This window comes from Ahaetulla prasina, chromosome 6 (assembly GCF_028640845.1).
Source record: "Ahaetulla prasina isolate Xishuangbanna chromosome 6, ASM2864084v1, whole genome shotgun sequence".
Classification (NCBI taxonomy): Eukaryota; Metazoa; Chordata; class Lepidosauria; order Squamata; family Colubridae; genus Ahaetulla; species Ahaetulla prasina.
Genome location: NC_080544.1, coordinates 5776688 through 5800214, shown reverse-complemented (window position 1 = coordinate 5800214; position 23527 = coordinate 5776688). Strand labels below are relative to the sequence as shown.

Here is a 23527-nt window from a genome sequence, read left to right as displayed (position 1 = left end):
GATTCATACTGCTTCCAGTGGAAAGGATCCCAAAGCAGTTTACAATACATTATAAGCCATATCGTAAAAATAATACATAAATCCTAGATCAGGAATCTACAACCTTGACAACTTTAAGCCTGGTGGACTTCAGTTGAAGTCCACCAGGCTTAAAGTTGCCAAGGTTGGAGACCCCTGTCCTAGATGGTAATAAGAGAAAAGTGTAAACAGAAAATTTTTTTCCCTCCAGATGCAGAAAAGATATTCAGCTACTACCCTGGTTATCTCAGGGTCAAGGAAGAGCCATCCAGCAGTTGACTGCTCCCACAGAGGAGGGCTGACCCACATAGACCACAAGATGGCACCCAGTGGTTTTGAGCACAACCAAACCATCCATCTACAGATGATCCTTGCCTTCTCTATTACACTAAAACCAGCCATTTTAAAAGGCTGTTTGGATCGGCTCGCATTTCTTCCACTGTTTTTAACCTTTCCAGCTTCACAATGAATCCAAAGAACTACTTTAAGTGCTTAATTGCATGCTGTGACATCCAATTTTCTCTCTCTTTTATTCCCCAACAGCATAAAAACACCATCTAAGACATCAAAGTCTCTTTTTTCAGCCATGTACTTTTTGTTCAGTATCATTGAGTTGAGAACCACCTTGGACCCAGAGAAAGTTCTGATTCGTTCTCTGGAACCTCACTTAGAGACCCGATACGATCTAAAGTTTTTCTTTGACTTTCACCAGTGAGGTCTTTGAATTTCCTTCTGAGAATAAACTGACTCCATGCATATTCAGGAGTATCCAGTTACAGATTGCTTGCATAACGTTATTCTTCCTCAAAGAGAACATTTCCAAAAGGCAGCCCTCCATCACCTCGGCTTGAAAGTGAAATTAAAACTAAACACAACACACTGGGTTTCTGTAAAAAGACATAGTTGTGATTTTTAGTCCCTGGTACTTAAGCTAATAAGAGGTTAGGCAGCTCTAATTCCTTTTCTCCGTGTGGGGAAATGAGCTTTTGCCAGACAGAAAGAAAAAAAAATAATTCACAAAATGCTGTTTTGAGGTAGCATGGTAGCCTTGGACATTCCCACATGACAAAGAGGTCTCCTTGCCCCACTGTCTTCTAACATCTAAAATCAACTGATTTTTTAAAAGAAAAGAAGATGGTATGGTAGAGGGGGAACTGATCTGTTGCATAGCACATTGTCTACCTCCCTGGCCATCCTTCTTCCCAAGAACACCTCCAAGTCCCATAATGTCTCTGGGAGAAATGGATGACTGCAGGGCAGTGGGGTTTGGGGGCAGGTAAAGTTATTTTTTCGTTTGCTCAGAAAAGGGGGGAAATCAACTGGCTAGGAGAAGAGTTACTAAGAGGCAGATAGGATAGAAAAAGCATGGAACACCGGATGTGTGTGTGGGGGTTTTTGTCTCGTGTTATGTGTCTCAAAGCAACCATTCTGTGAATATGTGTGTGCACGCACAAACACACAACTGAGGCACCCACACAAAGAGAGAGCAACCGTTTTGCAAAAGAGCCACAAAATTGGAGAGGGATTGTACTGCACTTCTTAAAACTGAAAAAACCAAAATCTTTTAAAAAAACTTCTCATAAGTAAACAACAATTTCAGTTTTTAAACCCCAACAGGGAGAACTTAGCAAACCAGAAGAGTGCTGGATAAATACTGGGGGTTTCTGGGCAGTGATACTGACTCTTGGAGGGCTGGAGAAACTGGGCGTTTTTAAACCTCAAAAGGTATTCTTGTCTTCCAAAATACACTCCTGGATTCCACAAAGAGATAAGTGGAAACCTAATTTCTTTAGAAGGAAACTAGCATGGAATTAATAACCACAACAACATAGATGTAGGCAGGGGTGGGCTTCAAAATTTTTAGCAAGGGGTTCTCTGCCCAGTTGCTGGGTGGGTGTGGCCATGGTGGGCATGCCCTGCACTTACCTGCATCCAAAACAAGCCTGCATCCAAAACAAGCCATGTGGCGACTCCTGGGAGGGGAGGGATGGGTGAGGCCAGCCAGGAGTGGGATTTGGAGGTTCTCCGAACTGCACAGAATCTTAGCTCGAGGTTCTCACAAACCTCTATGAACCCCCAGCAGCCCACCCCTGGATATAGAGGACTGACACCAAAATACCCAACATTCAGTACCTATTAACCTGCAACTCATTGTTCATTTATCTAAAGAGAGTTGAGCTGACCACATTTAGAGAGCCAAATGATCAACTAAAGTTTCAGCTAGCAAGTTGGGATCAAAATTCAAATCATTAGGGGTGACATGATAGCAGTCTTCACAAAGAAGAGGGGGTCAACTTATTTTCCAAAGCACTTGAAGGCAGGGCAAGAAACAATGGATGGAAACTAATCAAGAAGAAAAACAACCCCCGAGCCCTAGACATGCAATAGAGAATATAAATATAGAACAGAAACAGGAAATGATTACTTATAAAGAACTTTTGTATGCTGAAGGAGGTAGATTGCAATTAAAATCATTACAGGTATTAAATGAAGAAGGGAGGAATTATACTTGGTTTCAATATGGGCAAATAAGTGCTAGATGGAAAGAAGATCAAAAAATTGGTATAATGCAAAGGGAGGAAAATTTAATAAAGCAAATTAGAAATCAGACCCAGGAGCATATAAAGAGATTGTATAATGTGTTGCTTGAAATAGATTCGGAAAAGGATTTGGTAAAGGATTGTATGATAAAATGGGCACAGAATATTCAGGAACCAATAATGTTGGAAACATGGGAGAAAATTTGGGTTAGAAATGTTAAGTTTACACAAGCACAGAATTTAAGGAAAATTTTTATAAGATGTTTTATAGATGGCATAGATCCCAAAAATTATCATGTATGTATCCTAATATCCAAGCGAAATGTTGGAGGTGTGATTGTGATGATGCTACATATTTTCATATTTGGTGGACTTGCAAGAAAATTAAGGTCTTTTGGATAAGAATTTGGTGGATTATTCAAAATGTACTGAAGAAGAAGATAAAGTTCCTGCCACAATTTTTCCTTTTGGGAATTATAACGGATTGTACAGGGATTGAGACTAAATTGATTCTGAATTTAATAACAGCAGCAAGACTGTTGATTGGACAATACTGGAAGAAAGAAGAGATACCTACAATAGAAGAATGGATATTGAAAGTTATTAATTTGGCTGAGATGGCTAAAATCTCAGCGTTTTTAAAAGACAATACGCAGGAAAGATATTTAATTGAATGGAAAAAATGGATTGATTATCTACAAAATAGATATCAGATTAAGAAATATCAGATTGCCTTTGAATAATTAGAAAGTTATTTTATGTAATGGGGAGGGGGTTGGGAGATGAAAAGCTTTGGATGTGGTTATTTGGATTGGAAGGGAAAATTTTATTCTGTTTGGTTTATGTATAACAATACCTTGTGATTGACCCGGGAAGCTGGGGGGTGGGAGGGGGGAAGGGTTTTTTTTGGGAGGGAGGGGGGGAAAAGGGGGAAAATGTTTTTGTTTTTTAAAACTCTTTCAATAAAAAAAGAAGAAGAAGAAAAACAACCTAGAACTAAGGAGAAATTTCCTGACAGAACAATTAATCAGTGGAACGACTTGCCTCCAGAAGTTGAGGGTACTCCATCACTGGAAATTTTTAAGAAGAGACTGGCAACCATTTGTCTGAAATGGTACAAGATCTCCTGCTTGGGCAGATGGTTGGACTAGAGGACCTCCAAGGTCCTTTCCAACTCTGTTATTCTGTGTGAAGAACCTTCAAAATACTATAGAGTTGTTAGGTTTCCCAATTTAAAAATTAAATTAAAGAGGGAAAGAGGAATAAAGGTTGTTGACTGTATAAATAGAAGCTCATATGGTGGGATTATTCTTCGCCTGCAGCCATTTTTAACCAAAACATCCTTCAACTCTGGCCATCTTGGCTCATGAAAGCAGTCAGAATTTGATTGGCAGGGGATGGAGGAAAAGTGGTTCACTAATTATTATTATTTATTTTATTCATTAAAATTACTTGCCATCCCATCACATTTTGAAGTATCTCTGGGCGGCTTATAGCATAAATATATTAAAATAATCAAAGATAAATATTCCTAACACAATGAAATGGAAGGACAATCAAATTAAATAATAGTTACAAGATGGCGGGAAAGGTGGGATTGATTCTTAATTAATCAACCAGTGTGAGACTCTTCCATTGGGGCCCCAAGCCATCTGGTACATGTTCTGGTGCCCGTAGAGAAGGTCTTTAAATCTGGGTAAGAATGAAGGAAAATGACAACATAGATGTATTTCAGCCAAATATATCTGACTCTGACTGATGGATCCTCATCAAGGACCAAACTGGGAAGTATCTCTTTGTTGGTTCTCCTTGTTGTCTAGAGCAGGGGTCTCCAACCTTGGCAACTTTAAGACTTATGGACTTCAACTCCTAGAAGTAAAGCTGGCTGAGGAACTCTGGGGTTTGAAGTTCACAAGTCTTAAAACTGCCAAGGTTGGAGACCCCTGCTCTACAGCATCTTCCAAAAGGACATCAAACATGGTGTTTTTAGTTAGATTTTGGGTGTAGCCCTCAGCCAGGATGCCATGAATGAATTCTCTTGAAGGTCCCCCTCGTTAGAAAACAGTTTTTGGGAAACCTGGGGTGCTCCAGACTTGAGGGATCTTTCCTGCTTTACCAGACTGGCTGGTAGAAAACTCTGGTAGCCCTAAAGTGGTTTGCTTGCATGAGAAGAGAAGATTTCTGTGTAATGAACAGAACCTCCCTAAAGAATTCACAAGTTAGCAAAATCTGACCTAACTAATGGGGAGAGGGCTTTTTTCTCACGTTATAAAAATATACAGGCTCCGGTTAACTTCTAAAATTTAATAGACTGAACCTTTTTCCACAACAATATTTATAAAGATTATCAGACCATTTATATAAAAAAGAAAAGTACTCCATTCTATATAAATTACAGGTGCGTTCAAAACTATCTATTTCCACTCAAATATATATTTCAAGCAATTTGCATTTCAGCTTCACTTTTGTGGCTTCTCATGTCAGATTGCATTTCATATTTTTCTCATTTGTTGCCAATACAAGGCTGCAAATGTTCCATCCAAAACTAACAGTACAAAGTCGAAACAGGTGTTAACGATTATGGAACCCATGAACTTTGAGAATTTGTCTATTATAAACATGAACAAAGCACTGCTGAACATCCTTGAGATTGAATTTAAACAAATTATTCTTAAAATTCTAAATAAGTGTTATTGTAATTAAAATTTAAGGCAGTAGCCTCTGGAACATGTCCAAGAAAAGCTATGGAAACTTTTGTGTCAAGGCAGAAATTCATTTAGTGACCGTTTGAAGTTACAACAGCACTGAAAAATATGACTTATGACTGTTTTTCACACTTATGACCCTTGACCTCATGATCACGTGATGAAAATTAAGATGCTTGCTGACTCATATTTTTGATGGTTGACGTTTCCTGGGGTCACATGATCTCTTTTTGTGACCTTCCAACAAGCAAAGTCAATGGGGAAGCCAGATTCAAGTAACAACCATATTAGTAACTTAATAACTGCCGTGATTTATGGCATTTATCAACTATGGCAAGCAAGGTCGTAAAATGTCTCGCTTTGCAACAGAAACTTTGGACTGAGTTAAGTCAAGAACTACCTGCAATCAAATCTATCCCCAAATATTTTAACAATGCTGATGTTAGCTAAACGAATCAGTAGCTTTGCATTCTGTAGGACTCCTCTGTGTCCCTCTCCAGCATTCAGAAATCAATAAACAATAAAAACTATTCAACACTGAAATCTCCTTCAAGATGAACTCAACTCCTAGGACTTCTCAGGAGGAGCCATCCTATTATACTGGAGAAAGTGTAGAAATATTTGCTTATGTCTTCTTTCATGGCTTGTTTTTAAACTTTCCAGAGTAACTTGCAGCTCCTGGGATTCTCCCTTCCAAATACTAACCAGGTCCAGCTCTGCATAGCTTCTCAAGATCAGCCAAAGTCAACTAGGAACTGCCACCCAGATAGGCAGGTAAATGTTTAAGAGGGCTACATTCCTCTTCATTCAGCAGACTCCCATTTGTGGTTTTGTATTTTAATTCTGTCCTTTCATCTGAGACTCCCATCATTTTGCAGATTCTCTTTTGCTTGTCTAAGACTTGACCTTGGTATCATGTGAGTGCCCATGTTGGACAAAAGCTAAAGATTCAGAGATTGGGGCCAAATCGTGACCAAAGAGTCACTCTTCAAAGAAACATTTACGATATCAAAATCTGTGTTTAGTAGCAGGGAACTGAAGTCACTGATGATGCAACAGCAAAGCAAGAGAAATCGTTATCGTTTGTTTTTGCAGCTGTCTGGACAAAGACATTTTAAAAAGCAAGCTGTGAATTCTTGCAAAAGAGGCAATGCATTTCTCCCCCCATCTGTAATAGACATGTGCCTCTGATTGGAGGAATCTTGATTCCAGGAACCAGAAATAAAAATTGTCGGAAGAGGAAAACATGCAGATTTCAAGATATATATTTTTTTAAAAAAAGCTATGTCTTCTTAGGTTGGCCAAGTCTTCAGCTCCTCAAATTAAAAGATGCAAAGCATCATCTCGCTCTTAAGTACCAATGTCTTTGCAAGACATTGCAAAGTTTCCTGGGTTGACAGTCCCAAAGGGAACAAAACCATGAGAGATTTGGCATGGCTTGTATCTTACAAGGGACGTAGACTAGACAGGACATGGTATCCACTGAGTAGCATTTCTAAAATTTCCAAATGATGCTCGAGTATATATTATTCAAACTTGCACAATAAAAAAAAGCCAAACTGCCTACACCAGAGGTCTTCAAACTTGGCAGAATTTTCTGGAGAATTCTGGGAGTTGAAGTCCACAAGTCTTAAAGCTGCCAAGTTTGAAGACCTCTGGCCTAGACCCTCCTCACAACCTCTAAAATAAACATTTATGTTTCAATGCTTTTTAGTTATAGAGGACTATCATGAATAATGTAGGGCTTTCTGCAACTGCCTATCATAAATTAAATCATGAACAGGGGCAACAGGCTTTCCTAGATTCATGCAGAGTTCCTGAAGGCCTCCTTTCCATGCTCCCCAACCGCTCCCAACTGCCACCACTGAAAATTAACAGCACCGTTTCCTGCCACTTTGTGGTCTAAACAACACATGAAGTCTTCTTCAAAAAAAGAGGGTAAAAGTTCAGTCTTCATCCATGTATCAACCCTCTCCCCCACTGTTCAAGATTGACTGAAAGTCTGAAGAAACATTTCATTTTGGAAAAACCTTCTATGCCAGTATAATTGCTAACACAAACAATGTAGACAAAACCCTCCTTCCTTACATGCTCACCCTCATGGCAACAGAAGGGAAGTTTTCGGAAGCCACAAACCAGAATTGGGATCCATAACTCTTTCTTGGAGAATTTGCTTACCGGGGGATTTTAAATATGTATGAAAACAAGGCTGAGTCTTCTTAATATAGAATGCTACCAGATGGAGAAAGAGAAAAAAAAGAAAAATGAAAATAAAACTACAATTTTATTCCACTTCAAAAAGAAAAGACTAGCACTTCAGATGTATTACGCTTGTCTGTATTTATTTATTTATTTATTTATTATTTATTTATTCAAATTTGTATACCGCCCTATCTCCCGAAGGACTGTATGACTAGAGACGATGCCTAGGATCCAGGAAGGCACACAGGACACAGAAAATCCTCTTTCGTTTTTAAAAATTATTGTTTGAAGTTTACCCTTCTTATGCTGCTCTGTGACCCCAATAAAGATTTGATTGACTGGGATCCAGTTGGGAACTCAATCAATTAACCTGACATTAACGGATGTCCCTCATGTGATAAAACAGATTAGAAATGCCAACCTTGGCGTGGCAGATGAGAGGTTCAATATTCATTGCCCTCGATGTCTAAAAGCAGCCCAAACAGGTTGAGAAGGACAGCTACTTTCAATGACTGCCAAATCCCAACACTTATTGGAAAAGGGCAGAGAATTATCCTGACAGCAATCTTAGATTTGAAGCACTTACTATTCTTTGTGGTTTTTGAGGGCGCACTGCTAGTTAGGGCAGTGTCAGGGACTTCAACTGCAAGGATGAGTGTCAAGCAAGCCCAGCAAAAATCTGGGACATCCTGCTAAAAGGCCATTTCCCAAAGAAAGTGCAATCCAATTGCACTGCTGCAGCCTATTCTATGTGGGGCTGGACTGTTGAGTATCTTCCTCTATTGCAGAATGTTTCCACACACATTCAGTTATGGCTGCCGATCATTCAGTCCATGGGCCACCCTGCTCTATGCACTGCACTGACCACCTCTTCTGACCTAGGCTCTTTTAAAAAGCAGCAAGCAGAGTCTTGGTCCTGGCAAAACTTCTTATTTACACAACTGTGAATTACTTTCATTCACAGTCAGCAAGGCTTTTCAAAGGCATATTTAGCAACACCCCTTATCTCGCTTGGCAAGCTGCCACGTAACATGTTTCCAAATGCAGAGTAAGGCAAAACTTGGCACAGAGACTCTTAAGAGTCTCGAACAGAACTTTCCACTCTTGAAACAACTGACCGAATGAATTGTTTCCTGCAAAAGCCCACTCCCTGTTCACTCCTCTTTTGTCTCCTATGGGAGGGGCCAATTACCTCCAAAGTGTGGCTTTACTCCCAAGTCGACCCTGCTTTCTGAGTTGCTCTTGTCTTCTGGCAGCTCTGCATATGAGCACACTGGGAACGGGCTCCAGATGTTCCTTTGCCTCACTGCTGTCTAGCTCCCTCTCTGCCTCTGACACAGAGGTTTCCCCAGCTGCCAGGACTGGCCCAAGTTCCTTCCCAACCTCCTCGCAGTCTGACTCTGCTGCCAGCTGGCTGCCGGCGGGCCACAATACTACCAGCTGGTTTCCAGATGCAGTTCAAGATGCTGGTGGTTACCTTTAAAGCCCTTCAGAGAGTTCGGGGCTGGGTTATTTATGGGACCACCTCTCCACAGTGGGGTCCACCCCCATCCTGTTACATCCAGCAGGAGAAGCATGCTCTCAATCCCATCCACAAGAGAGTGCCATCTGGTAGGACCCAGGAACAGAGCCTTTTTTGGTTATGGTACCCGCCATGTCGAATATCATCTCTCCAGAAATCAGATTTGATGAGTGGTGGAGTGGCCTAGAACTGGAGCTCTCGCTTCACAATCAGGAGTTCGATCCTAGGTAGATCTGCCTGTCTTAGGCAGATATTTCTCCCTCTGGGCACACTGAGAATATACCTGCTGAACAAAACTCTGCATTGGCGACAGGAAGGGCATCTGGCCAATGAAACATTCAGCTCCATTCAGTAGCCCAGACTCTACCCCGCAAGGGATTATGGGGTCATTAAAAGAGGAGGATGATGAGAGATCAGGTCTGATGTGGGCCTGCTGGTCTAAGACTTGGTTCTGTCATCAGGCCTGGGTCCCTGTTATTAGCGGTGAGTATGCAGGCTACTATTTTATGCTATCTACATTACAGGTACTCCTCCATTTACAATAGTTCATTTAGTGACTGTTCAAAGGTACAATGGCACTGAAAAAAAGGAACTTATGACCATTTTTCACCCTCAGCATCCCTAAGGTCACATGATCAAAATTCAAATGCTTGGCAAGTGGCTCATATTGATGATGGTTGCAGTGCCCTGGGGTCATGTGATCCCTTTTGCAACCTTCTGACAAGCAAAGTCAACGGGGAATCCAGACTCACTTAACAACCATGTTCCTAACTTAACAAACGCAACGGTTCCAGGGGTGAAATGCAATTGTTTCACACCAGTTTGGCCAAGGTGGTAGCAGCTCCGCCCACCCGCCCGAACCTGTTTTTTACCCTCTGTGCCTGTGCAGAGGGTTCAAGCACACACGTGACACACACACGCACTTCCAAACCAGTAGGGAAGGTACCGGTAAGTAGATTTCACCCCTGAATGTTTCACTTAACAACTGTGGCATGAAAAGTCGTAAAACTCACTTAGCAAATGTTTCACTTACAACATAAATTTTGGGCTCAATTCTGGTCATAAATCAATGACTACCTGCATTTACCATTTTGGTTATTGCTTTTATTCCGTTTTTTATTCATCAGCTGCCCAGAGCCACATTTATGAGATGGCCAGGTGAATTTATAATATAATAGGATATTAATATATGAAAATAAATAAATCCAACTACCTGTGTCCATCATGCATTTCTGGGCAAATTGAAAGTAGCTCCTTATAGATCGATGCAAGTATTTTTCCCCCTTACAATGGCCATCCATTTAACCAGTGAAACACTGGGCAGCAAACAAATTTTTAAAAATATAGTACACAATATGTATCAGTTTATAAAATCAAAGGACCCTAAGCAAAAATCTCATTGCCAACATATCCACCCACCCACATGCTAGGTCTCTGGTTACATCCCAGCCCCAGGCTCTTTACCACAAAACAAGCATCACTCTGGCATTAAATTTAAGAAGGCTTATAAGATCAAAATGATTTAATTATTCACCTCGACATCGCACAATTACTGCAACATTTGTTCTCAGTACTTTCATACACTCAAAGCATTTCATTTTCCAGCTTTAATTCTGCAAGGGTGGGTAAAAGTCATTTAAACAAACTATGAAATTATAACTTTTTAAATACATATCATTAAAAATTGGACACAGCTCAACGATATATTCATGACCATAGAGTCAAGAAATGACCATTTTGCATTAGAATTATGTAACCCGATACAATGCTTCCTTTTTGCATAAAAGATCCATGTACAAGCTTCTGCTACCTACCGAGATGAATTTTATAAGCTCACATTTTTCTCTTGACCTTCCATATATCAAAATTCAGAAAAAGACTTCTACAAATTCATCAAATATTTGTTTTCCGCAAAGCGAATGATGTACAGTACCCTGGGATGAGATAATATTCTGCAGTATTTCCCAAAACTGAAACCAGTAGTAGGTGGAATACTAAGGGCTTGCTCCCCGCCCCACCCCCCCACAGCTAAAGGCAAAGAACATTTCATTTCCAAGCAAGCATGAAAATGCTGAGCAGCAAATGATTAACTACAACAAATCCAGTCAAACAAATTAAAAGAGCATAAAACCATGGCTGGTTCATTGGCTGACTTTCTTAGAAACGGCCATCAGGATTTTTTTTGTTCCCCAACTGGACGAAATATGAAGCTATCTGTACTTCACACATTTATACTTATACCGATTATGTCAACAGATCAAAAAGATCAAGTCAATCCTAGGCTCAGATACATGGGTTAATCTTGAAAGGCAGGCAGACATAAGTGGGTCCTTCACCAAGATCCTTGCCCATTGAATTAACTTTCAAAGACAACCTTGGGGCTTCAGCAGATAAGAATACAGATACGTCAAGACACATGTCCATGAACAAAAGGATTGTGGAGAAGTTATTAAAGGACCAGGTTCACCAGCTGACATGTCAAGCCTTATAGGAAGAGATCACCTGACCTGCCCAGGTAGAGGTGATTCTGTACTGAAGGAGGACTGGAGGACTGTGGTTAAGGATGGAAGCTTCCATAGACCTCATCAGAAGTGGTGTGTACATTCTGCTGTTTTAAAAAAAATACATCTTTCTGTTTTTAACAAGAATAAAAGGCTTTAAGAGAAGAAGCATACAAAACCTTTCCTAGACCAATTCTTGAATACAGCTCATTTGTCTGGAACTCGCACTGCATATTGGACATTAATACAATTGAACGAATCCAGAGTTATTTCATGAGAAGAGTCCTCCACTCCTCTGCTCACAGCAGAATACCTTATGCCACCAGGCTTGAAATTTTGGGCTTGGACAACTTAGAACTATGCCACCTTCGGTCTGACCTAAATGTAGTGCACAAAATTATCTGCTACAATATCCTACCTGTCAATGACTACTTCAGCTTCAACCACAATAATACACGAGCACACAATAGATACAAACTTAAGGTAAACCGCTCCAAACTCGATTGCAGAAAATATGACTTCAGCAACAGAGTGGTCAACGCCTGGAATGCACTGCCTGACTCTGTGGTTTCTTCCCCAAACCCCCAAAACTTTAACCTTAGACTGTCTACTGTTGACCTCACCCCATTCCTAAGAGGTCTCTAAGGGGCGTGCATAAGAGCACCAGCGTGCCTATCGTCCCTGTCCTACTGTCCCCATTTATTCGTATCCATTTCCTGTATTCATAATCATGTTTATACTTATTTTTGTTATCTTATAAGTATTTGACAAATAATAATAAATAAAAATAAATAGTTTGCTAACTAAGGCATTTGTCTATGGAGATTCTCAATCATCCAGGTCATGGTTGTCTCACATGTGCTTTTTCAAGAGGCAACTGGACTTTTTTCGTTTTTCCTTGAAGACCTTTTGCTTCTCATCCAAGAAGCTTCTTCAGGACTGAGAAGGGAACTGTCTTCAAGAAAGAACAAAGAAAGTCCAGTTGCCTCTTGGAAAAGCACCTTTGGGATAACCAAGGTATTATTCCTATTAACAAGCTATACCAGAGGTCTTCAAACTTGGCAGCTTTAAGACTTGTGGACTTCAACTCCCAGAATTCTCCAGCCAGCTATGCTATGCTGGCTGGAGAATTCTGGGAGTTGAAGTCCACAAGTCTTAAAGCTGCCAAGTTTGAAGACCTCTGAGCTACACAGTCACTTGAACAAAACTTTGATCACCCATCCTCTTCTCAAGAAGTCTGTTGAGATCTTGCAAACTCAGATGCAGAGACCCACAGATGCATTTCCCATTTAATATCCCTCTAGCCAAATATTCCCCATGTATTTCAAGGCTCTGCTCAAAGTCTCTTGCCAAATGGCCTGTTCTTTTCACAGAAACACAGGAATTGTACTAATTTGAAAGGAATGTTAGGGCCCTTACAGGAAAAGGCAGCCCTGTTTTAAAAAAATAAAAATAAACCAAACACCCCCCTCCCCAATCCTGGATATTACTACGCACGTTCGCCGCCAGTGCAGATTCTTTAGAAAAACAGTTAAGTAAAAACAGCCCTTTCACTTAGCAAAAAAATGTCCAAGTGCTTTTAAGTCTTCTAACTTCCATCTTGTTTATTCCTTAACAGATCAGCTATGAGTTGCTGTTGGGTACCTGGGCATCACCTTGGCATTCCTTAAGAAACAATAAGAGATGGAGTCCTCTCTGAAGTGAAATAAACTCCTTCCTGGCATAAAGGTAAAGGTTCCCCTTGCACATACGTGCTAGTCATTGCCGACTCTAGGGGGTGATGCTCATCTCCGTTTCAAAGCCGAAGAGCCAGCGCTGTCTGAAGACGTCTCAGTGGTCATGTGGTCGGCATGACTCAATGCCAAAGGCGCACAGAATGCTGTTACCTTCCCACCAAAGGTGATCCCTATTTTTTACCTGCTTTTGAACTGTCCCAGAAGCTGGGACAAGTAACGGGAGCTCACCCCGTTATGCGGCACTAGGGATTCGAACCGCCAAACTGCCGACCTTTCGATCGACAAACTCAGCATCTTAGCCACTGAGCCACCACATCCCTAATCTTCCTGGCATAGTTACCGCTAATAAATTTTCTCTACACTGTGAGGTTATGCACCAAAGAAAAATTCCTTGTGTGTTCAATCATACTTGGCCAATAAAGAATCCTATCCTATCCTGTCCTCCTGTCCTGTCCTGTCCTGTCCTGTCCTGTCCTATCCTATCCTATCCTGTCCTATCCTATCCAAGTTTTCTCTCAATTTTGGACGTTTCAGTTTATTTAGTAACGTGACTTAGTAAAATGGGGAAGACTACAAATAGGATCAGCATAGATAGTCATGCTCAGGAACAAAAATAAAAATGAACTTTATTGTCCAATTTAGTAAGTTTATTGTACAGTTTATTGTAAATTTGCATTTCTTTAAAAAGAGTCATATAACAAACTTGCTGTTGATAAACTACTTGGATACTATATTGACCTTTTCCCTTGGAGATAATTGTAGAGAAGACATTCAGCTTTGGCTCTGTAAGTATTGGTTAAAATCAAACTGGATTAGGAATACAATATAAATCAACTGTAAGAGATGTTTTCTTGGCCAGACTAACTGCTTGTCTTCTTAATCACTCCAGTGTGTTATTTTGTTGTTATCAGGAGCCTTCTTTAAATAAAATTACTATTATTTCAATTGCTGGAACCCTTTCTTGAATGAAAGCAAACGTCTCGGGGGTTTTTGTTTTCATTCAAGTTGAGGGTTGAAGTCCCAACACCGTCTTCTGATGTCCCACCTCAGGAATCCTGATATTTTGAGCAATAAGGCTCACTTTTCTAGCAATCACATGCAAAGATGTCAGGATTATACGGTTAAAATGGCAGCAGAGATGGTATAATTAAACCATCATGATACTTATAAATACAGGCAGAGTTTTGATCACACTAATATGGCCCCATCTGGACATTCTTTTAACCATACCCTGTAGACTTGGTCAAGATCACACTCGACACCAAAGAAAAGCTGTATATCTCAGACTAGAATTGTTTAACCTTTCGAAATTCTTGACAGCAAGTTACAGTAACTTGAACAAGAATGACACAAGAAGGCAACTGTATTCTGATTAAAGATACATCTTGGGAGACTTCACAATGGTATACACAGTAGAAAGACCTCCTAATATCTACCTGCTGATACACACCTGAGGCCTCATCTTCCCCAGATTAAAGTTATCTGAAGATATTCAAGGTTAAACCTAAAACATACTTGGAGATTATACCAGCCTATTAACTCTTCTTTCTATAATGTGGAGAAAATGGTATCTCACAAGGCATAATTTATGCAACCTTTATGCAAATGAGCATGTGAATTCAACTTATTTTACCTTCCTATCATAAAATGCCCAGGTTTGATGCGCGTGTAACCAATTAACCGTCTGATCAGAACTACTCATGGTACCATTTTGTTCTGGTTAATTGTCATTTTTGCTTCTGAAGTAAAGATTGTTGGAAGAACAAATAAGACATTACATTGTAGTTAAGAGGACAGCAGAGTCATCTTCACTTCTGGTTCAACCAATTTCATCCAGTTTTCTTTCTCCCCCAATTATCAATCTATACCTCAGAGTACAGGGCAAGAGAAAAGGAAGTTTTTGGTTTTTCTCCTGTTTCAAATCGTGCTTGTATCAGTTTTATTCTGTACACACATTAATCAAAGAGCCGTTGGTTGCTTCACAGCTGGGTAACCTCTGGTCATTCTAAGACTTATGTAACCTTAAGACCCAGTGCCAGAGTTTCCTTGTTTTTCTTCTTGTAATTTAGGGAAACTATTTTTCCTTATGTGCCATATGTATTTTAGATTGTAAGGCCGAAGGGAGAAACTGTTATATAAAATATTGGGAGCTTTTCATGGGAATAAATCCCCAGAGAAGATAAATCCCCTCATAAAGCACAAAACCTGCAACAGGAAATTCATTCTACCTATTATTGTTCACCTGTCAAGAGTTGTCCTTCAGCTCAAGCCTGCTTCCAAGACCCCATTTCCCAGACCTATTTTCATTTTAATATAAAAACACTTTGTCTTACTGTTCAATCCCATCTCCTTTCTACATTTACAGCACAAGGAGAAAAGAAGAAATTGATTGTTAGGGATTTTTGTTCGTTTTTCTCTAATTCTAGAAGACACACAAGAGACATTTTGTGGCTGATGAAGGGCCAGAAAAGACAACTTTTCTGACTCCAGCACAGCAGTAGAAGAGGTTAGTGGTATGGAATTCTTGTTAGCTCAGAAATTCTTGGACTAAAGATAAAACAAAATGGAACGAAAATGTGGAGCATCTGGATTACTTTTCTAGATATTTGATTTAAATGTGGCTTTTTTTTTTCACTGACTTAAAGGGAAATGGAAAAAAAAACCTTTAGAAAACTAGAATACCTCTGTGTTTATTGTAGCAAAATTTGCAGTGAACATTTAATAATAGATAAGACCACCATGTAAGAACACAGTCAAAACCTTCCTTAAATGCCTGTGGAATAATCAGAATTTGCTCTTCAGCCTTCAAATCCAAATTATCCTGAGGATTCTACACTTGATTTCTGTTTTTTATTCTTTTTCTGGCTGTGTCACCCAAAGTGACTCATTTGGCCTTATGAGACACAAAACTGCCTTGGAAGAACACTTTCCTCTAAATTACAAGTTAAGATGCATTGTGTAACCTTCCTTCAACTTTTTAAAACAAAGGCATTTTTAAGAGTTTTCTACAGATGTGGAACGATGCATGGAAAGACCAAAGCTGTGTTGCAAATTGTACCTGGAGAACTCGGGCGATAAGGAATTGCTTGGCTCTGATGAAGCCAAGGAGGATCTTTAGCGACCACTAGTGGCAAGCAAGCCTGCTGATATTACTGCTCTCAACTTAAAACAAGATTATAGTAGTGGCCAAAATTGTGTAAACCTTTTGGGAAAAGTGTATTTTTGAGGTTTGATGGCTAATAACACCACTTTTTGGAGGGAGGGGGGAAGGGGGAGTTTCAAAATAATCATATTCCATTGATTATGATGATGATGATGGTGATGATGAATATGATTCCATATTCATTATCATTAAGTGTTAAATTATACCCTATGACCATCATTTGTGTTGTAAATGTTAAATGTTAAATGATGAAGGTATCTTTTCTTTTATGTACACTGAGAGCATATGCAGCAAGACAAATTCCTTGTGTGTCCAACCACACTTGGCCAATAAATTCTATTCTATTCTATTCTATTCTATTCTATTCTATTCTATTCTATTCTATTCTATTCTATTCTGCTGAAATGGGCTGGGAATAGCCCAGACCTTAACCCAATTGAAAATCTACGGAGCCAACTAAAGAAACTTGTTAGTCAGCAATAAAACCCAGTTAATAGAAGCAATCCTTCAATCTTGGTTTCGCATTGTAACAGCTGCAGAACTAAAAGACTTGGTTTACTCCATGGGAAGACGTTGTAAGGCTGTAATTCATGCTAAAGATTACCCAACTAAGTATTAACTGACATGGTGATCATTTTTGTATAACTCGTTTTTTCTACGTGTTTCACTTTTCTTCTTTAGACTGCTATTCTAATAGCAAATCCTTCATAAAAGTTACTGCATTATATTCTTGATTAAATTAGCTTTCCATTGATATATAATGTTATCATACTAATGCAAAAAAAAGTGGTGCTATTAGCTAGTTTTAGAAAATACACTTTTTCCCAAAAGGTTTCCATAATTTTGGCCACTACTGTAGAATAACTAAAATCACTCATAGTAATGCTACTTTTATGCTATTTCCTCCTTAGCATCAAAGTAAAATTAAAATATACTTCAAAGCACCATCCCTGAACAAGTTTCAATTCTTGTCTACTGGTGTTCCTCAACCTAACATATGTGGATTTCAATTCCCAGAATTCCAAAGGCAGCATGGGAAATTCTGGGAGTTGAAGTCTATTAGTATCTTAAAGTTGCCAATGTTGAAGAACACTGCCCTATACAGTACCTTGAACAGTCCAACTTGTCTTCCCTACTCCTCCCCTTTAAACAGCCATTTATTATAATTTCTGCCAGTAGCAGGAAGATTCCAGCAAAAGACTGCTCCGATACATCCTATTCAAGACCAAATCTGTTGACCTCCTGTCCTGTGAAGCTGGCTTTTTTTCAAAATTGCCCAAAGCTGACAAAGCAATCTCCAGACCTCAGAAATCCAGGGCTTCAGCCAACTGATTTCTTATTATAGAGAAGCACCATCAGATCAGCTACAAAGCCAAGAATGTCTTCTAAGTGATGGCAACGGATCCTTTTGATTGCATATCATGAAAGCAACGATTGTCCTCCGATGCAGAAATCCCACCTCCTTCTAGAAGAAGACATGATCAACACTTTGGCAGTCATTCACGAGGATACTGTTGGAGAGGGGCGAGTTGCAGAGGTCACTTGGGCATCTTGAGAATAGGTCAAAGATGCCAACACAAAATGGTTAACAGGGTAGGGACAGCTGGTTGTGCAACACACATTTTTCAGAAGCACACATGGCCCTCGCTACCCTGATGGATTTCTTTGGACCACATATTTTGCCTCTGGGGAACCATTGAAAAACAATCTTATCTCTCTATCTTCTTCCTTGACTTTTAGAAGAATTTCCCATTGTCTCATGGGCAAAAAAGTAAGACCCGTTCCCGTTCCCAAAGAAAGCAGACATAAGTGAATAAAGGTGGCCGAACCTATGTTTTGACTAATAATAATAAGAGTAGAAGGCCTTGAGAGGTGCCAAGGGAACATTGCCAGAATACACAGTGGTGTCCTCAGAGGCTATTCTGCCAACCCCAACTTGAGTTCTTGCTAATATGACTCCATGTTTTCTCTTAATTAAGAGACTCCCTTGAACTGAGCTGGATGACTTACATGTACTCTTACAGTACTTTACTACACCTCCATGAAGTTTTCTTGGGGGCGGAAATGTAGAAATAGTTTGTCACAAGCTACCAATATTCCATGATATTGTTTCAACTTCGCAGTCTAACTGTACCCTTCAATTTCTTGGTGTTCTCCCATCTAAGGACTAACTAGATCTTAGGGTCAACTAAGGTATCAGCTGAAGTCATCATAGCAGCTTAATTAAGATGTTCGTCTCCGTTGGATGAACCTTAATTCCTGTTGCCTCCTATGTGAGATATTTCCTCTTGCCCAACTAATGCATCAGTAGCTGTATCTGATAAAAACATAATGCCAGATGTGTGGAGTGTGCTAAGCCATTGTTTTATTAAGACCATGCAACCATGGTTACCTAACTTCTGAGTCAACCTCAAAATCATTAATCCACATCGTATCTTAGCATGATGCTGAGGCATAGCAATACTCCTCCAAATCCCAGACTGCATATTAAGTGCTACAGATCTACACACTCAGCAACAAGAATTTCCTGAAAGATATTTATTGCTAGCAGGATAATGTTACAGAATCCTGAAATCATGTCAAAGCAGTTCTCCAGATCAGCTAATACCTCGCAAAGTGACCCAGTCTTTTCCAGGTTTTCCCCTCTTCCCTGGATACTGAAATGTTAAGCTCCCTCCTGGAATAGTCTTTCTCCCTCTTCCATGCCTCATGTTCTGTTAGACATTTCATCACATTGCCAAAGCATCAGCCATGGTTGGAGAACAATTCCCTAAGAGTACAAACCTCCCTTGTTTGATTCATACATCCTGGCGGATTCTGTTGTTGTTAGTTGCAAGGTCATGTTCGACCCATCACAACCCCATGGACAACTTTCCTCCAGGCCTTCCTGTCTTCTACCATCCCATGGAAACCATCCCATGGAGTAAGCTCACGCCGACTGCTTCAGTAACTCCATCCAGCCACCTTGTTCTCTGTCGTCCCCTTCTTCTTTTGCCTTCAATAGTTCCCAGCATGAGGCTCTTCTCCAGTGAGTCCTTCTTTCTCATTAGGTGGCCAAAGTATTTGAGTTTCATCTTCAGGATCTGGCCTTCTAAAGAGCAATCAGGGTTGATCTCCTCTAGGACTGACCGGTTGGATCACCTTGCAGTCCAAGGGACTTGCAGGAGTCTTCTCCAGCACCAGAGTTCAAAGGCCTCGATTCTTTGGCATGCAGCCTTCCTTATGGTCCAATTTTCACAGCCATACATTGCAACTAGGAAAACCATAGCCTTGACTATACAGCCTTTTGTTGGCAGGGTGATGTCTCTGCTTTTTAGTATGCTGTCTAGATTTGCCATAGCTTTCCTCCCCAGGAGCAAGCCTCTTTTAATTTCTTGGCTGCAATCCCCATCTGCGGTGATCCTGGAGCCCAGGAAAATAAAATCTTCCCCATCTATTTGCCAGGAATTGAGAGGGCCGGGAGCCATGATCTTAGTCAGGCAGATTCTAGAGTTATCAAAACTAGGGAAGGGAACAAAGAACTGAGCCATACAAAAAAGACTCAGGGATGAATACCGGATACTTAATTCATGTGATCAGGCAGTGCAAAATGCTTTGAATTTAAATGAAATATCATGTGTTTCCTGACTGCAGTATTTGGGGCATCCAGAAATAAATGGCCAAGAAGGTATTTTCCCTTAAAAAAAATCAAAATATTCAGAAAGTGCAATTGGAAAGATGGGTTAGCAACTCACTCTGTCCTCCAACTCTTGGCTGAATAACCCAGAGAGTTTATTTAAAGACACTGAGAAGATATTTCACGGTTTGCTCAGACCCTTCCATAGATTGGCCTAAGGATGATGCCAGGCTTCTATTCTCATTATTTCTTGGATACACTTTGTTTTCAAAAAAGGAAATACATTTTTAAAAAAGACATCTGCAATTCAGATGACAGATAGCATAAGCTCTCTCTCTCTCTCCACCCTCTTTGTGGCCTAGGGGGCGAAAGCAAGTTGACCTCAAAACACCATCGTTACAGTTTTATGCTGAGTTCAGACCCCCGGAAGCAATGCATTTGAAGAAACGCCAGACGGGCATGTTGAATATTTTCTTATTCTAATGGAACACATCCAAGGCTAAAAATAAACTCATCTTGTCTTTTGCATACCCTTCGTGCAAACACAAGCAGCTGTCAAAGAGGCACAAGACCCCTTGTCCAGGACAATGGAGCACCATCCTCTGCTCTGAACCGGACTCATACCAGGGCACCGTTAGTGATTCAGCTGTATTTAGCAGCCAAATTCCAGACATGAGATTTATAAACTTGAAATGTTCTAGCTGACATCTGCAGCTGTTACAAGGCACGTTTCCAGAATCTGCTCTTGGGACCCGTTTCTCATACGTCAAAAAGGGGTAATCGTGCCTTAGAAACCACCCCAGAAATAGTATTTATCAGATGTGATCAGCAAAGAATGAGAGGGATAAGAACAGGTTGTAAAAGCCAGTTAAAATTTGCAACACCATTAGTTATTATGCAAGCATATTTTAATTCAAAAAGTTGGGAGATACGCGAGACAGGGAAAATAAAATCCACAAGGCCTTGTTAATATTCCATTTCATTACAAATGTCAAGGAGGGTCCCAAAATGGAGATGAATTAACACTCTCTACATGCTTAAATCCATTTTCATAGAACAGTTCTCTTACAAGTGTGCATTTGTATTTTCTCACAAAACAAGTACTCTAAAACACGGGTCTCCAACCTTGGCAATTTTAAGACCTTGTGGACTTCAACTCCCAGAGTTTCTCAGCCAGCAAGCTCCAAAAGTCTTAAAGTTGCCAAGGTTGGAGACCCCTGCTTTAAAACACATTGGAATGGTCCAAATTTTAGAAAACTGCTGAATTTCAATAAAAGCTCTACTTTTATAAAACAATTATAAAATTATAAAACAATAGGCAGAGATCAAACTAATTCATATCAAAAACGTTTAGAATGGATTCTTATTTATCCTTAGGCCTCATTTTATGCTGCAAAACCCCCCCAACAGCATTGAACACAGAATAAAAACTATACAACAAATATTTCAGCTAAAAAGCAAACCAACAAATCACCAGTTTCTGTAGAACAGTTCAACAAGCCATTAAGATCATGTTTCCAAGCTGATCATCCTTACAAACTACCAATAACATTGGAAGACTCATCAACAATGTTTTTTCCGAAGACTAATGCTGAAGGATATAGCATAATCAATTGTGTCTACAAACTATGGACCAGGTGGCCAAAACTTTACTTATGTATTCATTCATTCATTCATTCATAAAAATTCTGAGCCACCCAATCTTGCCAAGTGGTAACTTTGGGCAGTTTACCATATTAAAAGATAAAATTATATAATTTATTATAATGGGGGAGATGCTTCAACTTCTGCTTACCCACCACTGGAAGCCAGTTAACGAACTGTGTCTACAACTGCAAAACTAGGAGTGACTGAGAAATAAACTCTGCCTGACACCACTTCTCTAAGCTGAGGTCCTCAGAAGTGTTAGACTACACGTCCCATTCTGGGATTGACACACAACACATCTGAAGAGCAGTTGGAAAGCAACAATTTGCAAAGGTTGGAGACCTCCCAAGTGAGTGAAGGTTAGGGCAATATGAGAAGAAACAGTCCCAAAATGAACGTGGCTTTTAATTAAGGGATAGATGATGAGACACAATCAAAAGTAAACTTTCATGGTGGGATTCCTTTGGTCATGTGTTCAGGAATGACTGTTGTAAAATTCCAGTTATAAATTCTTGTGGAGGAGGAGAACGTTACCCACTAGTTATTCCAAATAACTGAATGGGATATTTCATATAACTTATCTATTGAATCTTTTTTTAAGTCGAAAAGTATCTGCATTATAGATTTCAAGTAGCTACTGAATTCTGTATCAAAGCATTTTGTTTATTCTTCATGAAAATCTCTTTAATGTATAAGCCGGGGCACAGTATCTTTGGAACATCTCTCAGAGCAATGAACATTTTTGCTATTATCATAAAATGCTTCAATGCACAATGGGCTAAATTCATGCTTGATTTAACCAGAGATTCTATTTCATTTTTTTTTCCTACCTGGAAATATCCCATTCTCAACAGGGCAGGACCAAACATTTGAGAGATGCTTCAGAGAGCACAAAACTTGCAGGACAACCTCGAAAATTTTCTTAGCTTACTTGGATGTATAGAACCAGCTCCTAAAATAACCATGCAGTAGAGACCAGCAGCGAGGGCTTCCAAAGCAGGTGTGGAGCCTTTGCACAGTGAGTGGCTCTTTCTTGGCAGAGAGCTCATTCCTCTGCCCCGGTGGGTTCTGCACAGGTTCCCTGCCTCTTAAGGAACGGTAAGGACCATCCTGTGTGACGGACGCTGAGCTAAGAGATGACTTTCGTTTTCTTTTGGCCTGAAAATAAAGCCAATAGAAATACATGTTTCCCCCCGCTCCCAGAAAAAAAAGCAACGAAATGAGCCAATTTTTTTCATCCTATTTATCACAGTTCTCCTTGTCTCCAACTGCTGTTTATCAATGTGTTGTTTTTTTATTGTAATTCACTCACTGAACAATGAGATGGGTGGCACTAAATTTAATCAATCACTAAATTTAATCAACCAACCAACCAACCAACCCTAGGTGTGATGACAGCCTTTCTGCAAACAGCTACACAGGTAATTTTTAATACACACATTAAATGGTAGTGAATGGACAGTGTCTGGATTGTTATCAACACTCATCAATTAAAACTCATTTGGATAACAATATTTGCTTAGGCTCATGAAAGGAAACTGAACAGTAAGGCTTAAATTGGCAAAAATCTTCTTGGACAAAAGGGAAACCCAAATCTACCACCAAAGGGACTGGGACCAAAACATTTGTCACCTGTAATTTTGGCTTTGAGCACAAATGCTTTAAAAGTAAACATTTTGGTTCAGCATCTGTTGAAACTCTGATTTACTAGAAGCTTCACTACAAGCTTAAGGGTTTCATGGTAATTTTGGCTGGATGTTGAAAGCATTGCAAATGGCATCATGATCAGTAATAATAAAGATTGCTGGTGAAACAAACCTTATTAGGCTATTACTTTAGAGCAGGTTTCTACAATTCCTCGGAAAGCAGCCGAGAAT

At 39.8% G+C, this 23527-nt stretch overlaps 1 protein-coding gene across 1 annotated transcript in view; it reads right to left on the bottom strand.

The window, feature by feature from the left end:
* BICC1 (BicC family RNA binding protein 1) overlaps positions 1-23527 on the bottom strand; it is a 115577-nt gene that overhangs the window by 76410 nt on the left and 15640 nt on the right. The window lies entirely within an intron of this gene.